The 13,277-nt window shown below is 44.0% G+C and overlaps 2 gene segments (V, D, J or C); both read left to right on the plus strand.

Annotated features, from left to right (window-relative positions):
* Positions 1 to 13,277, plus strand: part of LOC309544177 (immunoglobulin mu heavy chain-like) — a 652,707-nt gene that overhangs the window by 164,155 nt on the left and 475,275 nt on the right.
* Positions 1 to 13,277, plus strand: part of LOC309544178 (immunoglobulin gamma-1 heavy chain-like) — a 764,436-nt gene that overhangs the window by 39,235 nt on the left and 711,924 nt on the right.

Here is a 13,277-nt window from a genome sequence, read left to right on the forward strand (position 1 = left end):
TCACTGCTGAGGAGACCTTACCTGAGACAACAGCCCCATAAGAGGGACCTGCAGCTGCATTGACCAGCTCCGAATCCGTATCTGAAGTATCAGATAAAAAATGGGGGTAGGCGGGGGTCGCTTCTTGACCCCCGTCCCTGACAGGCCACCTCCACCCGGGATACCAAAGACTCCAAAACTGCCGATAATGCATTAAAAACAAGTGGGGTACTGGAGGGTCCTGCGGCCACCTTGAGGGGATCAGGTGGGAATACCTATGCGGCAGGGTCAATGATTATACAAGACATTTGCCAGCGACAAAAAATGACAAAGTAAAAAAAACTTTTTTTTGTATCCCCCAGTCGCAACAGCGCCCCTCAGTGTTACCTGCCTTTTTGGACCCCACAGAGAGAGAGAGAGACCCCAAGGCTCATCCCTGATGCACAGAAGTTTTCATCAGCTTGCTCAGTGCTGTCCTGTTACAGACAGGAAGTCTTTGGCCCTTTTTCCTGGGTAAAGGAGGCGGCTCCGCCCCTTAACACGCCTTCCGGCGCCTCCCTCTGGCTCCACGAGGTGTTTGGTCACCTCAAACATGGCCGCCCCCATGCTGGAGACACGAGGCTACGCCAATATGGCGGCCTCGTGTGCTCTGCAAGACAATGGCGGCGGCCTATAGGATAGCGGCGGCTTAGCAGCGGCCTGCGGGATGCTGTGTTCGGCCTAGCGGCCTGCGGGAGTGCATCGGCCCCCCAAACTTCACCCTGGATGGTGATCAGCCTGGCCGGCGGTACCGGACCCTGGCGGGCCGCATGCGGTCCGTGGGCCGTCGGAAGGCAGCCTGCCCTTGCTGGAGGAATGTGATCTGGACTGCAGTTATACATGCATAGACATCGCCCTGTGAACACCTCTGACAGGTAGGATACCTTATGCTACCACAGTAATATTCTAGTACTGCCACTGACTTCAGTCATCTTTACAGTTTTGAAATGACATTAGATTGTCAGCTCCCAAACCAAGCCTCCTGGTTTCTTGTTCACAAAAATCACACTCAAATAGGGGGATCTGTGACATGTTATAGGATAGAGGGGAGACCCATCCTTACCATTTAGAGAGGGGCCCGCGTTCACCACAAACCCGTCAGGGAGAAAAGGGGGAACATACTACTCACCATACCGGAACCAGGCGGGCGCCAACTCCTGACAGTACCCCTCTCCACCGGGGTGGGAGGGCTGTCGACCAATACGGACGCCGTGACTCATGGTCATTTGTGTTTAAGCGAGACGTTTGACTCGCAGGGTCAGTCCCCGTCCAGTGGGACTATGTCGCGGCCAACCCAGCGCAGAGCTATGGCCTGCACGCGCTCGTAGGCTGAACTGGGGTGACCACTGGATCTCAACATCCAGCCCGTCACCCAGTTCCAGCTTTCTTGCTTGAAGATCTCACAGGAACACTGGAGAAAAAAGCGGTCTAAAAAATCTTTCTAAGAAAAAAATCCTGCCAGGACCGAAGATCCTAGCAAGGCATCTAGGTCCTTACTCCTAACTAGACAGAAAAAAACTGATTTGCTGTAGCAGGAAGTGAGAGGATATACCCTCCGGGACTGCCCCTAGGGTGTGGCCAGAACGTTTTCTTTCCTGTCTAGTCCTACTCACGTAGAGGGCAGTATAACCCGAGTTGTTATTAATCAACGAGGACTACGTCTGTCAATGAGCGACAGAGAAAAAGTAATTTTCGGTTTTCGGCCAAGGGCATCCTGCATTTTCGGTTTCGGCCCAGAATTTTAATTTCGGTGCATCCCTAGTAAACACAGCAGTAAATGGCTCTTCTCTCCTCATACACTATTTCCAGTGTGAGGAGAGGAGAGCCAGGGATCAGACAGTTACCAATCTGTGTACTGCACAATCACAACAAAAAGAGAGCCTGTCACATCACCTATCAGCAGTGTACAGTGCTCATCTGTGTCCATCAGCAGTGTTACTGTCACCCCCCTCCCCCCCAGGTGCACCTGTCATCCATCACTGTCCATAAAGTGCACCTGTCACCCATCAGTGACCATCAGCAGTGTACCTGTTGCCCATCAGTGACAGTCAGCAGTGTACCTGTTGCCCATCAGTGACAGTCAGCAGTGCACCTGTGACATATCGCACATCACCAGAAAACCCGTCACGCAGCCACCCATCACCAGAGTACCTGTCACACAGCCACCATCAGCAGAATAGCCGTCACACAGCCGCCCATCACCAGAGTACTCGTCACACAGACACCATCAGCAGTCTACCAGTCCCAGCCATGTCTAAAAAAGTTTACACCAGTGAGGAGGCCTTTCAGATACCAAGCATGACTGGTGAAAGCAGCGGGGAGTTCCCATAGTCAGATTCCAATTCTGATTTGGTGTTTGAACCCATCAAAAGCAGTGAATTGGAGGAAGAAAGGGTCCCTCCTTAAAGGGTACGGCGCTCTGAAAACCAGGCAGCCGCCAGCGATAGGTGCCAAGATGAAAGGCCCAGTACCAACATTGAAGTATCACATCCCCTAAGTACCAGTACTAGAGTGTCAAATCCACAAGTACCAGCACTGGAATGTCACATCTCCCAAGAATCAGGGCTAATAGATACCTCCCAGATGCTCCTGCCAACCCAATAAGGCTGCCTTCCAACTCAGGATCAGCAAGCATTCCCCTTTCACCACACAGCCAGGTGTGCCAGCCAATACTGAAAAATGTTCCGAATTTTTTATTTTTTTTGCCCAACACTTAACTACAATTTATTGTGGACCAGACACATCTATTTGCCCAACAGTATATTGATAGCAACCCCGGTTCATCCTACGCCCGTCCGTATGAGTGGAGACGTCTGACATTGGAGGAGTTAAAATTGTTTATGGGCCTCAACCTTAACATAGGGCTTACAAAACAAAATGAAGGACATGCCTACTGGTCCACCCACCCCATCCCCATGTATTCTTCTGTCGTGCCCAGGTCCCGCTATGAGATAACAAAGCGCTTCATTCACTTCTATGACAATACCCGGTGCCATCCCCGAGATCATCCCAACTATGACAAATTATACAAAATTCACCCACTAAGATTTTTTTCCCCAAAGATTTCCTGAACTTTGTGTCCCTGATCAAAATGTGTGTGGATGAGTCCCTTGTACAATTTACTGGCCGGGTAGGAATCAAACAATATTTTAAGTAAAAGGGCCAGATATTGTGTCAAATTCTACAAGCTTTGTGAAAGAGCCATGGGATATCTGTATGTGTTCCCAGCTCCAGCTCCCTGAGTGCTCGATCCAAATCGGCACAACTGGAAAAAATCTTATGGGACCTGGCATAACCACTTCTGCAAAAAAAGTTATCACATCTACCTGGATAAGTTTTACACCAGCCTGCCCCTCTTCCAACACCAACACCGTGCAAAAACCCTGACCTGCAGAACCTCCAAAAAAACAGGAAGGGCTTTCCCCAATCTTTAGTGAACACAATGCTATGAAGGCAGGAATCAAGTCTGAGAAACGACAAAGTGATGGCCTTGAAGTGGAAGGATATGAGGGTTGTATACATGCTGACAATCATCCATAATAACACCTCAGTGGAGATTCCCGGAAGACACGGTCCCATTCAAAAGCCTGCATGCGTCCAAGGTTATAATCTTGACATGGGGAGGTGGATTTTAATGATCAAATGCTTCAGCCCTATTTGGCAACAAGGAGGTCCTGTTTCTACTATAAGAAAGTTGCTATTTATCTTACTTGGCCATTTCCAATGCTTATGCCACCTACACCAAATCCACAGAAAGACCCACCCCCCTTTCCTGAAATTCAAAGAAGAAATAGTCACAGCCCTCATCTACCAGCAAAGAACCCCCTCCCCAGAAAACCTTTTCTCGGATGCCGTTAGCTGACTTAATGAGCGCCAGTTCCAGGAGAACATTCCACATCAGAAGCAGGCCAGAGGCGTCAAAAAAGATGTTGTGTATGCAGGGATACCAGCTATTATTGTCCCCAGTGTCCCAATCCGGCCTATGCATTGGGGAATGCTTACGTTTTCACACATCTCTAAAACATTAGCCTATATTTTTAACCATTTCCCCATTTTCAACATCTGTGCTGACCATTTGCCTGCTTCCTCAAACAACCATGCCACTGCCTTTCACATAAACTGACCTTGGCTAGTTTTTCAACTATGCTACTGACAACCGTCTGAATTGTTGAGTCACCAAGTTTCGGTCTTCCATGTGAACTGATCCCTGCCTGTTTATCGATTATGCTTCTGCCTGCTGCTTGGACTGATCTGTTGCCCTGCTACTGTAGTATACAGGGGTCTCACATAAGGAGGGGCTCCAAATTTGCTTTTCCAGATAGAGAACAACAATTTTTTGGATTTCTCTAGGTTTTGTAATTTCTGAATTACGATCTGGAGACTTTAAAGAGATTTGGGTGGGAGAAGCCTCTACCCATTGTCCAGGTCTTACCTGACCATGGCCCTAAGCCTGATATTTCTACCTGATGCGGACTTACTGCCATCATGCCTCCGCCTGCAGCATAAACTGACCACACCTGTACTATGGAAATATTTCCATAAAAATCAAAAGCCGGCACATGATTGCTCTTTTTGAAATTGTATTTTGCACTGAAGCAGTTACATCTTGGAAATGCTAATGTGTTTCGGCCTAAGCCTTGCCTTTCACATAGCATGTTGTAGTGCAAAATACATCATCATAAGAAGGAGCCATTGTGTACCAGCTGTTAATTTTTATGGATTCCTGTTGGACGGGATAGCCAGAGCACCGACACACATCCCATTATCCTTTCATTGCGGTAGAGCTTGGGTGAGTTCTTATACTATGGAAATATTTAGCTGTAACAAGAGGAAGTTGAATGAGAACTCAAAAAAAAGCTTAAAAGCCTGTAGAAGCAGCTGCTTTAAAATGCAGTGTGCATGAACCCATATATGGAGAACCGAGCGATCAAACATTGGGGGTGGGACTGGCTGGCTCAGTACCAGCGCTGAAGTATCACGTCCACTAAGTACCATGGCTCGCTGAGAGGCTGAGCCGGTGCTGGTCCAGGCATGTGGGTGGATGCCAACCATATATGCACGATATCTCCCAAGCCTGGACTTGGCTCTGTGACGTCCGCCAACAGCAGGCTGCTCAAAACGAGTCACAGGAGTGCAGTTGGTTCTGTACTCCTGTGATCCACAGAATTACAGGAGCTTTGGCTATACTTCTCCTTTTAAGCAGGGAATGTATTAGGGTAAAAAAATATTTACGTTTAAAACCACTTTAAGTCTTTCTGTATGGGCATTACAGACATACAAGAAAGGTGCCACAGGCAAAATAACTTGTGAGGCGCAGTACACCTTTTTGACTGAAATTACTACAAGTTTTCATAGAGACCTCAACTCTTTTTTTTTTTTTATTCTGGGGAATAAAAGTGGTTTTGTTGCCAAAAAGAAAAAAAAAAAAATCACTCTTTCACATACCTTATCCATACACTATTAAAAAGATCAGATATGGGGTATAATGCAGTACTAACTTTAACAAAACACAAAGAATAAATACAATCTTAGGTCAAATGAACAACACTAACAGTTTTATTACACCATATGCACTACCTTACATAAAAAATGTCACAATTGTTCTGAAAAAATGGGAATGACATATGTACATGTAAACAAATATCACAGTTGAAGAAAAGTGCAAGGCAAATAAGGGTATAACAATGTTCATATACAATACTTCTTGCTTGAAGAATTTGCTTTTAAACTATACACATTTTATACATTATAAAAACTATAATCAATAAAAAAAATAAAAAAATCATCAGAAGAAAACTGAAAATGTCTATGTATGAGGAGAACAATGTTTGGACAAGCTTATAGTAGTTATATTCAACCAGATTTGTTCTATAATGGTTTTCTGCATATTAGCACTGTTTCTTCTGAACAAGTCCACTTGGGATGTGTCCACTTCTCAGCTATACATGGAAAAATGAGAATCTTAACAGGCACAGATAAGAGCTCAACTCAAGTCGCCCATTCAACTCTAAGGACCAAGAATATGTGCCTGTGCAGTGGACTATAACCACCGGGAAGTAAATTCAAAGTAGGTACTGCCTGGCACTGTTAAAAGCTGGTAGTGTAGAGGGGGGCAGCTTTGTATCTTTTTTTTTTTTTGCATACTAAGAGGAGCTGAGGGTACAAACAATTTTTTTTTTTTTTTACAAAAAGTACAACTTCCTTTAATGAATAACAGCGTCTACTACTAATAAGGCATAGATCATGTGACGAGACCAATCTCGCCACTGGGCGTTGGAGAAGCCTGGGTGCTCGCCTCCTGCAATGTGACTATGGACCCTCTCATCAGCCCAGGCTAAACGTAAACCCCATGGCAATTTGACTGTGTTTGTGGCATCTGAGCGCTGTTTGGATATGTTGAGCGCTCAGATCCAGGCTATCTGGGGATGGGTTGAATGTAGGGGTTCTGTTCAGTAGACTGGGAGTTATGCATTTTTGTGTCTTTTTGTGTTTCTTTATACATGTGGCTAATGGAGCCTTGCCTCTCCTGGAAGCTAAAACGTATTCCTGTAAACTGTAAGGAACAGGAAGCCAACTCCTAATATGGGCATTACAGGACGTTCTGAGGAGACGGGCGGTCTATTGACACGCAGAGTAATGTGTATTGAGGGCTCGTTAGGGAACCATTGTTCTGTGTCTGACTATTGTGTACATTGATTGCCCCCTGGGGCTTCTGTCTCCTTGCATTGGTCAAAGATATCTGACCAATCCCTGTTGACTCATTTTCAAGCCCTCATTTGCATATGCTGGAGAGGACCTTAGTGAGAACTGCAAGTACTTTACAATTGACCAATGGGAAAGCGGTTGTTGGGGGAAGGATGTTCCAATTTCTGTATAAAAGAGGGCTCTGTTCTTCCAATAAATGTTGTTCCTGTTTCACCCTCATCTCGGAGCTTTGTCTCGTTATTGGGGGAATCTGCTGCAGGGATTGCTATGGTCTTCCATACTCCCTTAGAGAATCACTAAGCTCTTATAAGAGCTTGTGTAAGAGCTTGTTCGTGCTGCACTCTCTGGGGAAAGAGAGGTTCACCCACAGAAACCTGGGGCCTTGTCGTTGGTCCAGGGTGGGTAGGAGATGCCAAGACCCTAACCAAGCTGCGGCGGTTCGTGGAGTCTGAAGTGCTTACGGTGTCTGGTGGAGTGCTTGGAGCCCTCGGGAAGCACTAGGAGCATCTGTCAACGGAGGTACCTGCTCAGGGGTGCCCTGTTCTGTAACAGATCATTACCAATTTTGTGAAATAAGTTTATGCACTTACCTCGCCTGTAATTTTTCTGCACGGAAATCTATACTTTCTCTTCTCTTGCACTATTTTCTGTATGAATCACTCACGAGAGGCAAGTGTAACCTACAAAATTATACTTGCCTCCCCAAACACTGCATAGAATCTTTTTGCTTTCCTGAAAACAAATTGGTTATTTTACCGGATATTATATACACACATAAAATGAATTTGTATGATAGTATATCTTATTTTAATGGTGTCCATAGCTTTTAAAAGACAAGGCAAACAAAACAGCACCTTCACCTGTAAAATAAAAAAAAAATAATGTGCCTTCATCTTTTAGGATGTAGCTTTTCCCTTATATATTGGATGCTAGGTCTCTGCTTTTCATTGTGAAAATACTTTCATAATTTCAACTTCAATTTTTTTTTTTTTTTTTAAGTTTTTGACAAGAGAAGTTAGAATCTCGTTTACATCTTGGTCCCCAGTGGGGAATGGCATGGCACCATTACCAACAGGATTGAAAATGAAGAGATCCAAAATGTTACAGCAGTTTCCAGCATATGCACATTTACTAAAACTGGAGTGTGCAAAATCAATTTCTAACTTCGGTTTGTTCATTTTGGACACAGAAAAGGGGGGGGGGGGGGATTATAACCCTATTGGTTCATTTTTTGTTATCTGTTCCTCATTGGGGATACTGCCTTCACTTCCTGTCCCATAGACAAGACAGGAATTGAGAGGAAATCCCTGCAAACAAAGAGAATCCCTTGGGTAGCCCTAGGCCAACAGAACTATTATCCCTATTGGAAGATTTCTCATCTATTACTTTTCTTTGGACAACCCAAAATTTGGGTTTTTCTTTTACTTTCACTTTTAATGTTAATGGTAAACAGGACAAAGAGAGAGGGTGAATCTCCCTAATGGGGGGCACAGATCGCAATAAAAAAATAAAAGGAGGACTAAAACCCTCTCCACTCTGCCCAAAAGCCAAAGCAAAAAAAATATTGCCTTTAGTTACACTTTAGGCTTTCACAAAAAAAACAGGAACATGATTGGATTCTATGTATAGCTGCACTCGATTCTGCACTTTCCAGTTTTAGTAGACCAACCCCACTGTGTTATAGAAATGTTAGCGATCTAGATTAGAGCACAGATATCGCCCTATTGCATAGTGCAGATCAGTGATGAGACCTGAATCTGTAGCTCTTCCCTTATTGTGTCGGTTTGCCCCATATTTGCACAATGTGATAAGTATTTGGCATGTTACACAGTGGAGACTAGGCAGAGAAGCATCACTTTGACACAGCTGGCCAGTTTGTATTGCAATATATGCATACCACAGTTTGGCTTCACCCCCTCTCTCTAACTGGCTGTGATTGACAGCAGCTGCTGCCAAAAGCCAATCAGGAGTGCAAGTCCCCGGAGAGGCAAGGCTCTCGTGGACATAGCTGGATGGAGAGATGGCTCGGGTAAGCATTAAGAGGGGGGGCTGCTGCACATACGTTTTTTACCTTAATGCATGAAGGTAAAAACCCTTGTGCCTTTACAACCACTTTAATTCAGATTTTACATTTTGACATGTTTAACAGAGGCAAAGAACAAAAGGGGTAATTTTACTTGCATCATATCTCTGGGAAAAGTAAGAAAAACCTGCCTAACTCCACAGCCAATACACGCCTAGCTTGCCCATGATTGGGCAATGCTTACTGACCCTACCTCCCACTCTGGGCGCATCTATAAGCACTGTCGAAAAAAAATTAAAAAATGTTCAAAGTTTACAACACAAGCAATTTAATATTACATTTTTTTCTATGAAGCAGAGTTGGTTCATAGTAGGGCCTGCCAGCCCTCTAATGTAAATGAGCAGCAAATGTTTGTAAACTGTTAGAAAACCAACAGAGACCTGACTTGAGAGTCTTTGTTGTGACCTTCGAGAATATGATTACATTAAAAGTAGCAAAAGCGGTATGGGCTTGTTGAAAAGCTGTTTTTCTGCTTGAATACAGTTTGATGCAGCGCTGGATAAATCTTGATCACCAAGGCAACTAAAACCCATTGTCTGGTAAACAGGACACTAAGGTCTCTACCTGCAGACGAAGTGACTGCCTTTTCATCAGCCAATAATCAAATTCACTGCGTACAGCGCTCTCCCTACAGTGAAACAGCTGGGGAGGTCTGCCTGGCAGAAATAGAATACCAGCATCACACAAGTAAAAAAGGGGCAAGGACAGATCGGGTTATTCTCAGTGTGACTAAGAGGTGTCTGTGCTGTGCCATAAAGGAAATTGTAGGGATTCCAAACCTAGTTCTTGTTCCAAGCCATAAATCTGTGACCTGTACGTTTCTCACAAATGGGTGGAGAAATTGCTGCATTTTATGCATATCATTATCTGTATGTATGTGTGCATGTCAGACACTGCAGTGACAGCTAACCCCCCAACCCTGTTACTTCTATGCCTTTGTGGCTTACATATCATTAGAAACACTGTAAACATCTATAATTATTCTTCCAATCTGGAGAGGTTAGTGATCTGCTGCACATATAAAGAGTCCAGTCATACCCAGGTGTACAAAATGTCAGCTTTTTTTCAGCAAATGTGCTTGTGATCTTGATTCTCACACTCTTTAGTTCTCTTTCTGATGGTCTCTTAAAGTGGATCATTACTTAATTTTGGTTGTTGCTTCCAATGTGCTCCCGACACCAGCAAATTGTGCAGATGAGCAGATGAGAATGTCCCCCTCTGCTAAAGCCTCCTGGGATAGCCACAAAATGAACCCCAGGGAATGTGGGGTGGGGGGGGTTTGGGGTGAAGTTTAAGCTCACGCTGACTATTTCTGAATGGTCTCTCAAACTTTCTCTCTAGCGCTCTTACTCCGTTGGCTCTGTCCACCTCCCTGACTTTCCGCTGCTCTCGTTTTCTATTGATGACTGCCATCTTCTCAAATGTGTCTGCATGCGCAAAAATCAGATAGTACTACATTTTTTTTTTTTTAATTAAAAATGAACGCCATTAATTAAATGTAAAGGCGCTTGTCATAAATTATTTTTTTATTAAAAAATATCAGAAAATGTGTATTATGGAGTATGATTTTGCCCACCTGGCTATTAACAGTTTCTGAGAACACCAGTGTGTGTGTGTTTGAGTCCCGGTTCCCATTGATGCGGCTGCGCCGATTGCATGTAATATCAGAGCGCACTGCTCCTTCATTACATGCGATCAGCTGTGCGGTGCGAGTTTAGCCATACACTTTGTATGGCTAAATTCACACCGCACCAAACACGCACAGGACCCTTTTTTGCAGCCGCATCAGGATCGGATCGCACAGCGGTTCACACTTGTGCAATCCGATCCTGCGCGAACTGCAAGATCGCCCTGCGATATGCGATCAAACTGGGGGTGTCGTTAAGATTACATTGACACCCCCAGCGTATCGCATATGGCAGTGTGAACTGCCGGGGGTGCGTTTGCGATGCGGCAACAGCCTTCCCGCATCGCATAAGTGTGAACCAAGCCTGAGTGTGCTTGTGTCTGTGTCAGTAGTCTAGGGTCTTGCGTGTAAATATATGTGTCAGTACGGTGTGAATCTGTATATCTGTGCCACTAAAGCATATGTATGGTTGAATTTCTGAACTAGGGCTGCAACTAATTAATATTTTCATAATCGATTAATTGGCCGAATCTCTAATCCAATCTCTGACAGAAGAGATATACTGTATATAGTATTAGAGGTTGAATCTGGAAAATATCATCAGACTCAGAGATCATATTTTTATTTTATTTTTTTTTTTAAGAAAAAAAAATATATATTTATATACGAGAGTCTGTTTTTTGCCGATTTTCAGACAGAACTGTAATACATTAGGCAGGTGGCTTGATAAAAGCTACCTGCGCCTGCTGTCATTTATACTGGCCATACAAAAATAATGTCTTCATTCAAAAAAAAAAAAAAAAAAAAAAAAAAAAAAAATTATTTTAACCACTTTAGCCCCGGAAGATTTTACCCCCATTCCGACCAGGGGGTATTTTGCGATTCGGCACTGCGTGACTTTAACGGACAATTGCGCGGTCGTGCGACGCTGTACCTTAACAAATTTGGCGTCCTTTTTTTCCCACAAACAGAGCTTTCTTTTGGTGGTATTTGATCACCTGTGCGATTTTTTGTTCACGCGCTATAAACAAAAAAAGAGCGTCAATTTTGCAAAAATAGCAATATTTTTCACATTTTTTTTATATGAAATTCCCCCCCAAAAAATGTAAAAATCAAAATTTTTTAACATTTTTTCGGCCAATTTGTTTTATGCTACCTATGTTTGGTAAAAAAAAAAAAAAAAAAAAAAAAATCGCAAAAAGCGTATTTTGATTGGTTTACGCAAAAGTTATCGCGTTTACTAACAAAGGGAAAGATTTTTGTCATTTTTGTTGTTTTTTTTTTTAACGCGTAATGGCGGCGATCTGCAATTTTTTTTTGCGGTACTGCGACATTGGGGTGGACAGATCGGACACTTGACTGACATTTGAGACACTTTTGGGGTTACCAGTGACATTTCTACAGTAATCAGTGCTATACATATGCACTGTTACTGTAAAAATACACTGGTAGTGAAGGGGTTAACTTTATTTGGGAGGGAGGGGCTGTGTGTATCCCTAGGGGCGTGCTTTCTACTGTGATTGGCTGTGGCTTGAGCTGTAAGGACACTGATCAACGGATCTACATACTAGATCCGTGTGATCAGTGTTTTTACAGCGAGGAGAATGACAGGTGGCTTGTTTACACAAGCTGCCTGACATTCTCCCTCTCCCCCGCCGATCGCCGAGTGACCGGCGGACATCGGGTCCGCTGGTCACACACGCGGGGGGGTCCGTGACCACGCGGGAGCGCGCCTCCGGGGGCGCGCGCGCTCGCTCCCTAGACCCTCACAAGCTAGTGACGTAGCCCTACGTCACTTTGCCTGTGAGGGGCTGACTGCCGACGTAGATCGGCGTTAGGCAGTCGGCAAGTGGTTAAGAACAATTTGTTCGATTTTCAAATCATTAGTGGGGTCAAATCGACAATTGTTTGACGACAGTGACGGGAAGATTCGAAAGAGGAGAATAGAAAACTTCTTGGTCAAAGAAATTTTTAGACATTTTATGTGGTTTTCGTTCAGAAATTACATTCATTTTAAAACTGAATGTTAAAAGCTTTCTTAGAAACTTTTAAACGACATTCCTTCATTCAGCAAATGTACAAAGATTTTTCGTATGAATATTCTCATCCGAACAGCGATGTGTATGGCCAGCATAAGGCTCAGTTCACACCTATGTGGTTTGCTTTTCATGCTTTTTGCTGTGGGTTTTGCGCACACGATTTTGCTGTGTTTTGCATCTTTTATGCTTTTTTTTTTGGCCACTTTGTTAGGCAGATTTAAAAAACAACAAACATGATATACTGACCTGCTCTGGGTAATGGTTTTGCACAGAGCAAGCCCCGATTCTCCTCTTCTGGAGTCCCCCACTGACACTTCTGGCTCCTCCGGCCTTCAGAGTGCCCCAATAGCAAGCTGCAAAGTATAGTATAGAGCAGTGGTCCTCAGGGCCCACTAACAGGCCAGATTTTAAGTATTACCTTGGGGAGATGCAGACTAGAGTACTGCAATCACTGAGCAGCAAATTATATCACCTGATTTTTTATTAGTTATCTTGCAAACCTGGCCTGTTAGTGGGCCCTGAGGACCAGGGTTGAGGACCACTGGTATAGAGTATCCCTATAGCAAGGTAAAAACCTTCTGCCTTTAGAACCACTCATTTCCTGCCCAGGACTATATGTCCCATAATGCATTGCTCCACCCGTTCACAAGTTCTAAGGCACTTACTGACATCTATGGACGGTGTACTGAGCTGTATGTGTGCTGCACTGTGTCTTCTGATATATCAACAAATAATGCATTCTGTATGCAGGTCAATTAATCGGCTGACCAACTAATTGATTATGAAAATATCTGACAACTATTTT

The sequence above is a fragment of the Pelophylax lessonae genome (genome assembly GCF_965119305.1).
Source record: "Pelophylax lessonae genome assembly, chromosome: 1".
NCBI lineage: Eukaryota > Metazoa > Chordata > Amphibia > Anura > Ranidae > Pelophylax > Pelophylax lessonae.